The 14,371-nt window shown below is 33.9% G+C and overlaps 1 protein-coding gene across 2 annotated transcripts in view; it reads right to left on the reverse strand.

Annotated features, from left to right (window-relative positions):
• The window catches only part of zbtb47b (zinc finger and BTB domain containing 47b), a 65,260-nt gene extending 51,864 nt beyond the window's left edge, over positions 1-13,396 (reverse strand). For both annotated transcript variants that reach the window (XM_003201302.7, XM_073940651.1), the window contains exons 1-2: positions 13,207-13,396; positions 809-894 (exon numbers count right to left, since the gene is read on the reverse strand). The gene's annotated coding sequence lies outside the window, so the exon portion shown is untranslated. The remainder of the gene's footprint in view (positions 1-808; positions 895-13,206) is intronic.
• Positions 13,397-14,371: the final 975 nt, after the last annotated feature.

Genomic DNA, 14,371 nt, shown 5'->3' on the forward strand with positions numbered 1-14,371 from the left:
AGATCAAACAAATAAAAATAAAATTGAAAAAAAAGATCCCCAAATTTTAGTGTAGTGACACTGAATCTTAAAGTTGCAGTACAGGATCTGCCAAATTACTACCATAAGCTTTAAATACATAGTCCCTCCCCAGCCGTCCAATGCCACGCCTCCTAAAATCACAAATGTGTTTTTGGGGCATGAAAAATGTGCAGAACTGGTGGTCCTCCACGAACATGGTTGAGAAACACTGTACTAGATCATGTTATAAAACTTTATAGTACTTTATAAATGTACAATTCCAAATGAAAAACTGTATTATATCCAGCATTATATTCTATTTTTTTCTGTTGTGTAGCAAGCAAAACTTGTCATAATGTGCAATATTTCATGCATGCAAGAATCTGGTCTTACTCTCTCACATGCTTTATCAGACATACTGTGAACATTTTCTTGCGCTGTTAAACATAATTTGGAAAATATAATATTTTAAAAAGAAAACAATACAAACAATAATATATATATATATATATATATATATATATATATATATATATATATATATATATATATATTAGTAATTTTGTGAAACAAAACTCTAGACATAGCACAAATTAAATACATAAAGTAAAAATGTTCCTTTGCTTAGATAACATTGTTAAAAGAGCACGTCATCTCATCTGTCCCTTAGTCTAATTACCAAGTTCAATCAGAATAAGTGATGAGGGCTGAAGCTCCCCTGTCAGTTGTTTTTCAGGTTCAGCAGCTAATTAACAGCATAACGAACCGGATGCCAATAAAAGGAGCAAACAAACTCAGAAACACTCACCTTTCCATTGGTTCCAAAGCAGGAGAGGACAGAGAGAGTTTACTGCACAGCTTCTGTACGTCCAGCAAAGTCCTCATCGGTGTCGACTGTGGAACAAAATGCATAAGGAATCAATCAATAAATCTACAAACAGAATTCATTTTTATGGCAACATTAATGTAACTTTTAGATACTGCAAATGTCCTACAACGTTAATTTTATTACAAAGAGCATGAGAACGTCTTACGTCTCATTGCACTTTTGCAGTGTCGACGAGGCAGATATATTTAGAAGACTTCCCATTTTCATCTATATGTTAATGCAAGCATGAGCAGCAGAATCGCAGTTTGAAATATTATGTGCCAAGCGGGGCATGAAATTGAGCCAGACAAACAAACAAAGGATTTTACCTCTCGTGTGTCTGCTGTGTCTAATAATAAAAGGTGTGCTTGACAAGGTGAGAAAAATAGGGTTGTGGTAAAAGGGACTGCATTTTCCAGTCAACATACACACAAAAAAGAAGCTGCGTTAGATCAGTGTGACAACGGAGGGAGAAAATTGAAAAATTATATTTACAATAAACATAGAAGGCCAAACTACTTTGTAAAATACTTATATAATCTCCAGAGACTAATCTTAAGTGCAAACTGAGAATGAAATGGAGAGGAAATAAGTGTCACATTTATTTGTAATAGAAACACATGCACTTCCTTGTGGATTATACTGTGAATTGTTTGACTGAGATTGCTAATATATATTTGTTTACATATTGTTGACAACAGAAGCACTTAATTCACTTCACTGAACGTCATCTATTTGAAAGGACACCATATATTGTATTCTGCCTATGTATTTCAGGTTAACTATATTTATATTGCTATACAACAAACAAGTGGGAGGCACATATGCAAACTGTTGTAATTCCTACAGCGTTTACCTGATTTGGATGTAAATACCCTCAAATTAAAGCTGACAGTCTGCAGTTAAAGCACACCTTGTTTGTTTCCTTTCAAATCCATTGTGCTGGTGTATAGAGCCAAGAATGTTAGAACTGTGTTGATGTCCCAATATTTATGGACCAGACTGTATATGAATGGAATATTTACTTCTCAAGTGAGTCACATGAAACTGTCAAGTGTCATATAATAATAACCCAAGTATTTAAATCAACTGGGGTAAAAGTCACATAATTACATGTATAACAAACATTTTACTAACAATTAGGCATTCACTCATAATAAATAAATACAAGTTTTTGTCTTTATTTTTGGCAGAATCAGTTTTTCCACAAATAAATTGGACACACTTTGTTTTGATGGTTCGTTTGTTGAATTTAAGTTACATTGCATCTACATAGCAACTAATCCTCATTAGATTATAAGTAGACTGTTAGGTTGGGGTTAGGGTTGGGGTGTGTTAGGGTTAGTGTAAGTTGACATGTACTTGCACAGTTTCTTATAGTCAGTTAAATGTCTGTTTAGCAGCAATATCAACAGATAAGCATAAGCAAACAGTCTACTAATTCTCAAGAGGACCATCAAAATAAAGCGTTACCAATACATTTAAGCAGCAACTGTTTTCAGTGGTGATAATAGGAATAAATGTTTCCTGAGTTTCAAATCTGAGTTATGGTAAAACTAAATAAGGCTGACAAAATAACATTAAAATCACCAGGTACAATCTAAACATTCTGAGTGTTAACATGATTTAAATGCAAGAAAATCACTTACTAACTTTTCTGTTTAATGTTATGTCCAAACATATATTTCTAACACCTAAAATCATAGAAAGGCTTAAAACAAAATATGGGATAAACTTTACAGCTTAAATAATAAGCTATTTTTAACATAAGAATTCATATTTCAATTGAATTTAAAGTGTTATTAACTATTTGTTTAATTTTTATACTTTTAGAATTCCTCATTCACTTCCATTGTAACTGGCTCAAACTTTTGTTTTGTTTCTTTAATATTCTATAAAAATACTTTTGACATAATAGTGATGTTGTCTTAGGTAGATTGATTTTCTCCCTCACTTACTACAACATTTCATGAGTTTTATTGTGCCGATACAGTATATTTACAGTGTAAGGGTTAGAAACAGCATGCTAGCAACATACTGTACATGAACATCTCATCTGTGTGCTAAATGCTGCCAGTAACAATAAAACATGCTAGCACTGTGCTACTCATGCTAGAAATGCACTTATTTACAGTGAAGGCATCAAAACTATGAATTAACACATGTGGAATTATAAACATAACAAAACAAAAAAAAAGAGTGTGGAACTACGGAAAATAAGTCCTTTTATAGGTTCTTCAAAGTAGCCACCATTTGCTATGATTACTGCTTTGCACACTCTTGGCATTCTCTTGATGAATTTCAAGAGGTAGTCACCTGAAATGGTCTTCCAACAGTCTTGAAGGAGTTCCCAGAGATGCTTAGCACTTTTTGGCTCTTTTGCCTTCACTCGGCGGTCCAGCTCATCCCAAACCATCTTGATTGGGTTCAGGTTCGGTGACTGTGAAGGCCAGGTCATCTAGCACAGCACCCCATCATTCTCCTTGGTTAAATAGCCCTTACACAGCCTGGAGGTTGGTTGGGGGTCATTGTCCTGTTGAAAAATAAATGATGGTCCAACTAAATGCAAACAGGATGCTGTGGTAGCCATGCTGGTTTAGTATGTCTTCAATTTTGAACAAATCCCCACAGTGTCACCAGCAAAGCACCCTCACACCATCACACATCCTTCTCCATGCTTCATGGTGGGAACCAGGCATGTAGAGTCCATCCGTTCACCTTTTCTGCGTTGCACAAAGACACGGTGGTTGGAACCATAGATCTCAAATTTGGACTCAATCAGACCAAAGCACATTTTCACTGGTCTAATGTCCATTCCTTGTGTTCTTTAGCCCAAACAAGTCTCTTTTGCTTGTTGCTTGTCCTTGGCAGGGGCTTCCTAGCAGATATTTTACCATCAAAACTAGATTTACAGTCGCCTCAGTTGTTCTAGAGATGTGTCTGCTGCTAAAACTCTGTGTGGCATTGACCTGGTCTCTAATCTGAGCTGCTGTTAACCTGCGATTTCTGAGGCTGGTGACTCGGATGAACTTAACCTCTGCAGCAGAGGTGACTCTTGGTCTTCCTTTCCTTGGGCGGTCTGCATGTGAGCCAGTTTCTTTGTAGTGCTTGATGGTTTTTGTGACAGCACTTGGGAACACTTCCAAAGTTTTCCGAACTGACTGACCTTCTTACTTAAAGTAATGATGACCACTCATTTTTCTTTATAGCTGCTTTTTTTTTGCCATAATACAAATTCTAACTGTCTATTCAGTAGGACTAGACTATCAGCTGTGTATCCACCGGACTTCTGCACAACACAACTGATGGTCCCAACCTCATTTATAAGGCAAGAAATCCCACTTATTAAACCTGACAGAGCATACCTTTGAAGTGAAAACCATTTCAGGTTACTACCTCTTGAAGCTCATCAAGAGAATGCCAAGAGTGAGCAAAGCAGTGATCAAAGCAAAAGGTGGCTACTTTGAAGAACCTATAGAATAGGACATATTTTTCATTTGTTTCACACCTTTTTTATCTTTATAATTCCACATATTAATTCATAGTTTTGCTGCCTTCAGTGTGAATCTACAATTTTCATAGTGTAAGGCTTGAAGCTTACACTGCTATTCTGAATCAATAATCGCAAACAGAAAGCAGTTGAAGGATGACGTGTTTAAATAATTATTTACCTGACTCCATTGTAATTAATCTGACTCCATTAAAGTTGTTATCATCGTTGATAAAGAGAAAGAATCTCAATGCCTTAAAGCAGGCAAAGTTGTTAATTAAGTTACATGTTTAAATATACAGACAGTAAAATGAAACAAACCAACACTCTGTATAAAGAAATTAGCTGTAACATGCACTGCTGAGCAACAAAGACAGTGAAACTGCCTTTGTTAGCATATGAGGCTACGTACCGTTGTGCGGGAGACGCAGAGTAAAAGCCTTTCTCCCAGATCAACAGTTACCTCTCCTTATACCCTGAGCAAAGCATTGTCAAACATGAGTGAAAACCAACACCCAAAACCAGCTGAACATGACAGCAAAGTTAAGGAGATAAAGTGGGGGAGAAGAACAATAACATACTCTCCTCAGGCCATGACTCAACAATAGTAAATATATTGTATATTGAAATACAATCAATCAATGTCTCTGTTGATATTATCACTACAACGTTACGCAAGTCATAAACTGCCAAATGACACCAAACATGACAAAGTTATATGAAGGAAGATTACAAGCAGATTAATTGTGTATGGTGAAAGGCACATGGTTACTGTAAGCAAATGGCAGAAATGTATATTGGAGCTGTGATCAAATCTGCCATGCTAGAAGGACCCATCCCATGCTTGGAATATCTCAGTAGTCCTTCATTAGCATAGAAGGTATAAATAATAGAAAAATATATAATATTTTCTCAGCTTACAATAGTCTCGAAAGTAAAGAATACTCTTTGAATGAGGTGTGTCCAAACTTTTGGTCTGTACTGTGTGTGATATAAGATGCCAGCAATGTGCTACATCTGGGAACATGTAAGCAATGTAAATAAACATCAATGTGCTAAATTGTGCTAGCTACAAGCTAGCTAATACCTGATAAAACATGCCAGTATTGTGTTTGATTAAGCTAGATACATGTTAAATGAGTAATAAAACATGCTAGCAGTGTGCTAATCAAGCTTTTATTATGCAATACTTCATATGCAGTGTGCTAAATCTGGCTAGCATTATAGAATAATTTATGATGGATCAGGTCATTGCTGAAAATGAATTACATCTTAATTTTTATTAGAGAAAAAAGTAAATTCTGATTAATAATTCAGAAAATTGTTGCTTTTTGTATTCTTTATTAAATAAGTTCATTGCATATTACAGCAATTTGCACAATTAGACTACAAAAATATCATAGGCTAGCACAATAATGAGAATCATAACTGAGAACAATGAGAACTAACAAAAAATTTAATTAACCGCTAAATGTACAGATGCATTTAAAAACTAAATATCATACAAGCCAAAATATTTCATAACATCTTATTTTTTAACTGAATTTTGTTCTAGACATATTCCCCCACTTCTCTTTCACAATCACAAAATGTATCTCTAACTATTAACTTAAAGTTATTGTTTGCAGGAAGAGAATAATGTGAGCTTTATGTAGTGTAGATGGTGATGTGCCAGGTTAACATGTCCAGAATCAGCCTGAGCTCTGAGAGGAGGAGCTGAGTCAGGATTTTGGCCAACACTACAGCCTGTGGAGTTGGCATGTCTCTCTCTCTGCTACATAAAAACACAATGAGCCACAGACCTGCTAACTCTGCTGAGGGCCAGTTCTTCTCCATCTACAGAATCTGACTTGAGTATACGGCAATGTGAGGCACTGAACCTGACAAAGAACACTGACTACAGGACACAGTGACAGATAAAATCTAGAAATAATACGTCATTGCTTTACATTGAACTTAAAGAACGAAGGATAGAAATGTCTACTGATGTTATTAAATGTACATACTATAGGTTCCAATTATTTTGGATGATTTAAAAATCACAATTGTATTTTTTTATAAAGATTTTCCCATGGTTATGAAGAAACACATTTACAAAAGAAGATAATTACTAGACAACAGGTTCCAAGCATATTTTATTTGGTGCAATCTCTTTTTTAATAAATAAGCTATAACATTATTTTATTTTCATTTAACAATTAAATGACTCAATTAAGAACCTCCTTATTGCATTACAGGTTGAATTAGAATTTTCAAAAGATTCTCTTGAAGAAATTATTAAATAATAAAATTTTTATTTATTATTACTTTGCCCAGACCTGCATTCACAGAATTTTGTAGGCTTCCTTCCAGCGTCCACAGAGCAAACCATTTTTATTTATTCCCATCGTGTTTATTTACTTCTATATTCATTTCAGTAATATTTTTGAATATATTGTAAAAAAGATGGGTTCTTCCACACAATTCCTGCATGATGTCCCAACCCAAATTGGTTGTTAACTTAATAGTTTTTACAAATTTAAATTTATTTGATCATATAACAACTAGGTTCTTTCACAAACAACTTAAGAATTGTGTAGTTTCAACTTATTTTGAATACATAGTAGCAAAAGTCATTTTTAAGTGTAATATGCATTTTGTATTATTATTTTTTTAAATACAATAAGATTTGCAGAGTAATATTTTAGTGGATGCAATGTTTTTAAAAGTGGTCCCAATTGGATTTGCATTGTAAAACTTAATATTTTTATTTTATTTTACGTGTTTATGTTGTGATATTCTCAGCAGATTCTGTCTGTCTCAGGCCATCACCTATTAACAATCTTTTATTTGAAGCTCAATTTAGTTTCAGCAGGTAACTTATCATGATTGTGACCATAGATATCTAAGGAAGCACGTTTTGAATTTTAATAAAAGAGTACAGATCTTTTTAAAACTGTGAGATAGATAATATTGTGATTTATAAAATGTAATCCTGATGTAGAAATAATACTTAATTTTTTCTTAAAACTGCATCTTTTAACTCAATTTATAATATGCAACTGCAAGTTTTATCATGCAACTCTGTGAAAAATGTCAGGATTGCATGATGCAAATTTGCAATTGCACATGTATTCACATTTGTGAGCTGCCTATAATTTAGGAAGATGAAACATTACATCAACTTTTAAAAGTTAATCTCTTTTTAAGTAAAACCACAATTAATTGATCAAAAGCCACAACAAAGACATTTAAGGTTTATATTTTCTCTTTTCAATGAGTTATTAATGACAATAAGCTTAACAAGAGTAACTAAAATGAACTAATAATCAGCAATACATTTTTCTTTTGTACAGTTTATGGTTAACGTTAGTTATGTTATGAAAATACAACAGTCATCTTTTAATGTGAGCTCAGATCCATTAAAATGTTTTTTTTTATTATTATTTACATTACACATTATTTTGTAAAATAAAAGTTAAAATAACTCTAAACAGTAAATCCAGTATTGTTTATTTTTATTTAAAGTGTTTATTAACATGTTTATAACAATGAAAAGTCATTCATAATTTTCCCTTGGCTTAGTCCCTCATTTGTCAGGGGTTGCCACCAGAATGAACCGCCAAATATTCCGGCAAATGTTTTACTCAGTGGATGCCCTTCCAGCCACAACCCACTACTGGGAAACTGCACTCACTCATTCACAAACACTCAACTTGTGCCAACACGGGGAGAACATGCAAACTCCACACAGAAATGCCAACTGGTCCAGCCAGAACTCGAACCAGCAACCTTCTTGCTGTGAGGTAACAGTGCTAACCACTGAGCCACCATACTGCCCGATAATAAAATCATTCATTCATTCATTTTCTCGCGGCTTAGTCACTTTATTAATCCGGGGTCGTCACAGCGGAATGAACCGCCAACTTATCCAGCAAGTTTTTACGCAGCGGATGCCCTTCCAGCCGCAACCCATCTCTGGGAAACATGCACACAAACATTCACACACACACTCATAAACTACAGACAATTTAGCCTACCCAGTTCACCTGTACCGCATGTCTTTGGACTGCAGGGGAAACCGGAGCACCCGGAGGAAATCCACACGAAGGCAAGGAGAACATGCAAACTCCACACAGAAACACCAACTGAGCCGACGTTTGAACCAGCGACATTCTTGCTGTGTGGCGACAGCACTACCTACTGCGCCACTGCCTCGCCCCCGATGATGATAATAATAATAATAATAATAATAATAATAATAATAATAATAGTTTTTGGGTAACAAATAATGATTTTATAATGATTTCAGAAAGATCACGTGCCACTGAGAAACCACAAAAATACAATATTTTATTTTAAATATATTTAAAAATTAACTTTTTAACTTGAATTTGAAATAATATTATTTAATATTTTTCTTTTTTTTTTCTTTTACAGTACACATCTTTGAATAGTATTAAAAAGAAATCACTCTATCTTCAACATTGATAAACCTAATAAGAACATGCTAGAGCTGAATGCTGAGAGCTATTGGAGAAGCACTTGTCACATATATTTAAGTGACCCCAACAGCACAGCACTGAGAGACAACCAAGCCTCAAAGTCAAGGGTGCGCTGGAATGTCCTGAATAGATGGTTACATAAAAACCCTCAGCATGATGCTTTTTTCCAGGCCGCAGCACTAAAGGACAAGACTGCAGAGTTTAGCAGGAGTCCTTCTATTACTGCTCTTTCAAAACTACCCACTTTTATGAAGAGCAGGCAGATTTATGCTAGGAAATCATGATGTAACTATTTATTTGTCTGAGGCTTTTATTCTAAATGTCTTTATAAGTATTTGTGTTCTCATAATTAAAAACCCATGATGACCTTGGATATTTTAGCAATGATGCCTCAATGTTCTTGGTTTTGTTTTGCCAGTTAACAACTGACAGAAAATATTAAAACACTGAATAAATAAATAAATAAATAAATAAATAAATAAATAAATAAATAAATAAATAAATAAATAAATAAATAACTTGATTTTTATGGGTTGTGTGAAAAAGATCGAGCAAGAAACTGAAGGTCAAACTGACAGGGTTGTGGCACTAAACTAGTGACCTGACCCAGATATTACCCCAGCTTTTCCAGATGTGAAGAAGCTTCTAGATTAGAGCACTAATGTACTGCAATACACAGGCCTTATTTATATGAATTAATGAATGATTGAGTTTAATTATCAACCTTGCTTTTATCCAGAAACCTTTGATGCTTGTCCTTTGTTTGCGAACAATATACAATTATTTTAAAATAATATGATTATTCATTCCTTCATTTTCTTTTCAGCTTAGTCTATTTATTAATCAGGGGTCGCGACAGTGGAATGAACTGTCAACTTATCCAGGATATGTTTTATAGAGCGGATGCCCTTCCAGCCGTAACCCATCTTGAGGACAGAGCACCCGGAGAAAACTCAAGTGATCACTGGGAGAACATGCAAACTCCACACAAAAATGCCAACTGACCCAGCCGAGGAACAAACCAGCGACCTTCTTGCTATGAGGTGATTGTGCTACCCACTGCGCCATCGTGACAACCCATAATATAATTAATCTTAATATAATATTTTTTATTTAATTTATTTAATTATTTAACCAGAAATGTCCCATACAGATACAATATCTCTTCTACCAGGAAGTCCTGGTCAAGACAGGCAGCATAGGATAGAGTTAATACATCCCACAACACATAGACACACACAAAAATAGTATAAACATAGTATAGGGATAGATGGTACATATTTTTATACAGTCGAAGTCAGAATTACTAGCCCTCCTTATTTATTAAACCCCCCATGTTTAGTTTTTCCACAATGTCTGTTTAACAGAGAGCAGATTTTTTTCAACATATTTCTAAACATAATAGTTTTATTAGCTCATTTCTAATAACTGATTTATTTTATCTTTGCCACGATGACAGTAAATAATATTTGACTAGATATTTTTCAAGCCACTTCTATACAGTTTAAAGTAACATTTAAAGGCTTAACTAGGTTAATTAGGTTCACTAGGCAGGTTAGAGTAATTAGCCAAGTTATTCTATAACGATGGTTTGTTTTGTAGACTATCGAAAAAATATATAGCTACACTAATAACCTTAAAATGTTTTTTAAAAAATTAAAAACTGCTTTTATTCTAGCCGAAATAAAACAAATAAGACTTTCTCCAGAAGAAAAAATATTATCAGACATACTGTGAAAATTTCCTTGCTCTGTTAAACATCATTTGGGGAAATATTCAAAAAAAAAAAAAAAAGAAAAAATTCAAAGGGGGGTTAATAATTCTGATTTTAACTGTATACATTGAAGCTCACTCCATATATATGGAGCATACTTGGAGAATGCAGATTGTGTGGAAAAAATGGCATCTTAAGAGTAAGAGTATATCTGCTGATCTGGCATAGTGAGTATTTGAATAGTACTCCAACAAATTAAATACTTGCTGTTGTAATTTACTAAATAAAGCTTTAAAAATAAAAACTAAGATATGTTGTTTTCTCTTTAACTGTAATGAGAGGTTCATTCTGTCATATTATATATAAATTACAGTGATGTGTGTGTGCACTTGAACCAGTGACAAACCGTAAGGCACTATATCAGGCAACAATATCCATTTTTTTAAAAAACATTCAGAGCTGCGTGCATATATAGTTTATCTCCATAATCCAATACTGATGTGTACTCTCAACTAAACGATAATAACCAAAATCATGTTGAAGGACACCATTTTACTTGTCAGTGTATGACTGAAATCTATTCAGCTGTAAAAAAAAAATAACAATGTAATAATGTAATACAATGTAATTGAATGAGCTAAACTGGCTGTAGTGTATGTGTGTGAATGCAAGAGGGTATGGGTGTTTCCCAGTGTTGGGTTGTGGCTGTAAGTGCATCGGCTGCATAAAACATATGCTGGATAAGTAGGTGGTTTATTTTACATTGGTGACCCCTGATGTATAAAGCGACTAAGCCAAAGAAAAATTAATGAATGAAGGTATGAATAAATTATTATATTAGATAACAATGTTTTAAATAGTTAGTCATGATTTTTTCCAGAAGTGATGTTTATAGTATATTTATTTCTTATGACTTAATTTGTAAAAATTATGACTTCATAACAATCGTTTGCAGTTTTACGTCACACAATACTACGGAAAAAAAAAACTTTTAGAATTGCGTGATGTAAACTCTATACTAAAAACAAAATGACAAAATTTCCTTAAATTAATGACATTTTTAGGTTCCTATAACTATGCTTAAATTGCTGTTTTACTTTGTTGGTTTTACATATTTACGTTTTTACTATTTAAAATTTTTGTTTGACTTAAAAAATACTATTTTAATTGTCGTTCATCTTTCATCAGACTTCATAACTATCTATTTTTAAATCACTCCTAAAAACTTCACCTTGGTGTTTAAATGTTATTTTAATAGTCTAAATAATCTAAATAAAAAATTGTCTAATTAAGATTTTTTTATTTATTTATTTAGTCGTTTCTCTTGGTTTATTCATCTGTTTTTATAATCTGTCTCTTCATTTTACTTCTTTTTATCTTATTTTCTTATTTATCTTATGTACAGCACTTTGGTCAGTGTTGTGGCTGTTTTTAAATGTGCTTATATGCAGTTGAAATCAGAATTATTGAACCCCCATCCATTTATTTTATTTATTTTTAATTTTTTTATTTCACAAATGATGTTCAACAGAGCAAGTACATTTTCACAGTATGTCTGATCATACTTTTTTCTTCTGGAGAAAATCTTATTGGTTTTATTTAGCCGTTTTAATTTTTTTAAAGCCATTTGAAGGTCAAGTTTAAGCTATTTATTTTTTAGTCTACTGTTTTACAATAAGTTGCCTTATTACCCTATCCTGCCTAGTTAACTTAATTAACCTAATTAGGCCTTTAAATGTCACTTTAAGCTGTATAGAAGTGTCTTGAAAAATATCTAGTCAAATATAATGTACTGTCATCATGGCATAGATAAAATTAATCAGTCATTAGAAATAAGCTATTAAAACTATTATGTTTAAAAATGTGTTTAACAAGTCTTCTCTCCGTTAAACAGAAATTGTGGGAAAAAATAATCAGGGGGGCTAATAATTCTGACTACTGTAGTAGACTACTGTAAACTGTAGCATTTTTACTAAAAAAAAATGATTGATATAAATATTAAGTTATGTATTCATAAAATTACAAGCATTTACTATCTCAATGGTCATCGTAATATTGGGATATGTGAAAAATAACATTAGGAAAAATAGTAACATCTGAAGAAAAAAACCTAATGACGTTAATGAGCTAATTTATCCCTACAATTATGTAGCATCATATATCTGGAGAATACAGTTATTGCACAACTAAAATGTGCACTCTATGAATGAGATCCACAAATGTAAGGTCAAGCAAGGTAACAGTTTTGACATGCATTCGGTCTCGTCCTGAGCCCCAAAGTTTAGAATTTTCAGCGCATATGTACAATAACACAATACATTCCACTTTTAATTAAACAAGCATCAACATCCACAAAATGCACCAGTCACGACGTGCTCCCTATCCACAGTGATATGAGACTATTTAACTCTTTAAATGCAACAATGTAGCTATTGTGGCCATTGCATTCTTGTTAACCTTCCAATTCCAGAGGCGGCGAGAGTTGCAAACTTCATTTCGCGATCAAGATTATAGGCGACATGCACATTCAAAACTCAGAAACATCCCGGGACAAACTACTGCAAGTTTCACAGGCCTAGCAAAGTCGTTCAAAATTCAAAGAGATAAAAATATGAGCACAATATGATAAAAACGTCAGTGTCTACTGTACCATTTTGATCCGAGCTCTCTAGCGTCGAAGGAGTCCGCGAATAACTCCATTAGCGCAGGACTTCCGCTCGCCATGTAACAGTGCGCTGGATTTTAACATTTCTTCAGTTTTCCTTCCCCTCACTGTTTTTTTTTCCGCCGTGCTAGCAGCATTCAGACAGACAAAAATGCAGAGGCTGCTTTTGCAGTAGGAATTGGTGATTGGAGCTCAGGGATCATATGGGCTTTTGTCAGAAGTTTTAAAGGGCCATTGCACTGGATATTCTTTTTTTCTGTCTGAGCTCTAAAATGTGCAATCAATACCAAGTGCCCTTATGAGAAGATATGAGCATTTGTTACACAGCAGCTGGTGACCTTGCATGTTTGACAGTACTTTACAAGAGCTTGCTGAATGCTGAAACAGCAGGCAGCACAAGCAATTATATTTCCTGTCTGATTATGCATACTTTTCTGCAGTAATATACAGTATACATATAAAACAAAAGTCAAGTAACACTGCACCTGCTGAGGTTATGAATTTAGCAAACAGCAGAAATAGTCCCATTGGGTCAATTAAGTTTTAAGTAAAAATGTAATTGACGATTTTTGTGATTACACTGTACTTTAACAGTTGTATGTACAGTATAAAAAAAAAACGTATATGTTTATACATCTGAAGAACTCTTTAATGACAGTCAGTAAACAAAGTAATATCAGTTTATATTTTTAGGTGTTCACAACAAGACTGGAGAACATTTTGTCCTGTGTAACGAAAGCACCCAAAAAAATTCAGCAAAGCTTTAAAAACAGGCAAAACAATGTTGCATCCTGGGCTAAATACACTTGTTGTGCGCTACAATTCATCCTACACACACTAAAGATCTGCCGCGAGTAGACACAATGCTGATGTCCGTGAACAATAATTGGAAATTGTCAAAAAAAAATAAGACTGCTCGAGCATTTTAAGGTCGCTTCTTGTTACTTCATGTCTTGTTTTATTTCAATGTCTTTGTTGTGTGCTGCTTTCACATTTCAGTTAAACTGCACCAGAGTTCATTGTGGAGGGCCATCAGTCATCAGTTCTGGAGGGCCGGTGTCCTGTAGATTTTAGCTACAACTTGCCGCAACACAGCTGCAAGGACGTTTCTAGAAAGCCTAGTAAGAGCTTGATTAACTAGCCCAGGTGT

The sequence above is a fragment of the Danio rerio genome, chromosome 24 (assembly GCF_049306965.1).
Source record: "Danio rerio strain Tuebingen ecotype United States chromosome 24, GRCz12tu, whole genome shotgun sequence".
In the NCBI taxonomy this organism is placed as follows: Eukaryota; Metazoa; Chordata; class Actinopteri; order Cypriniformes; family Danionidae; genus Danio; species Danio rerio.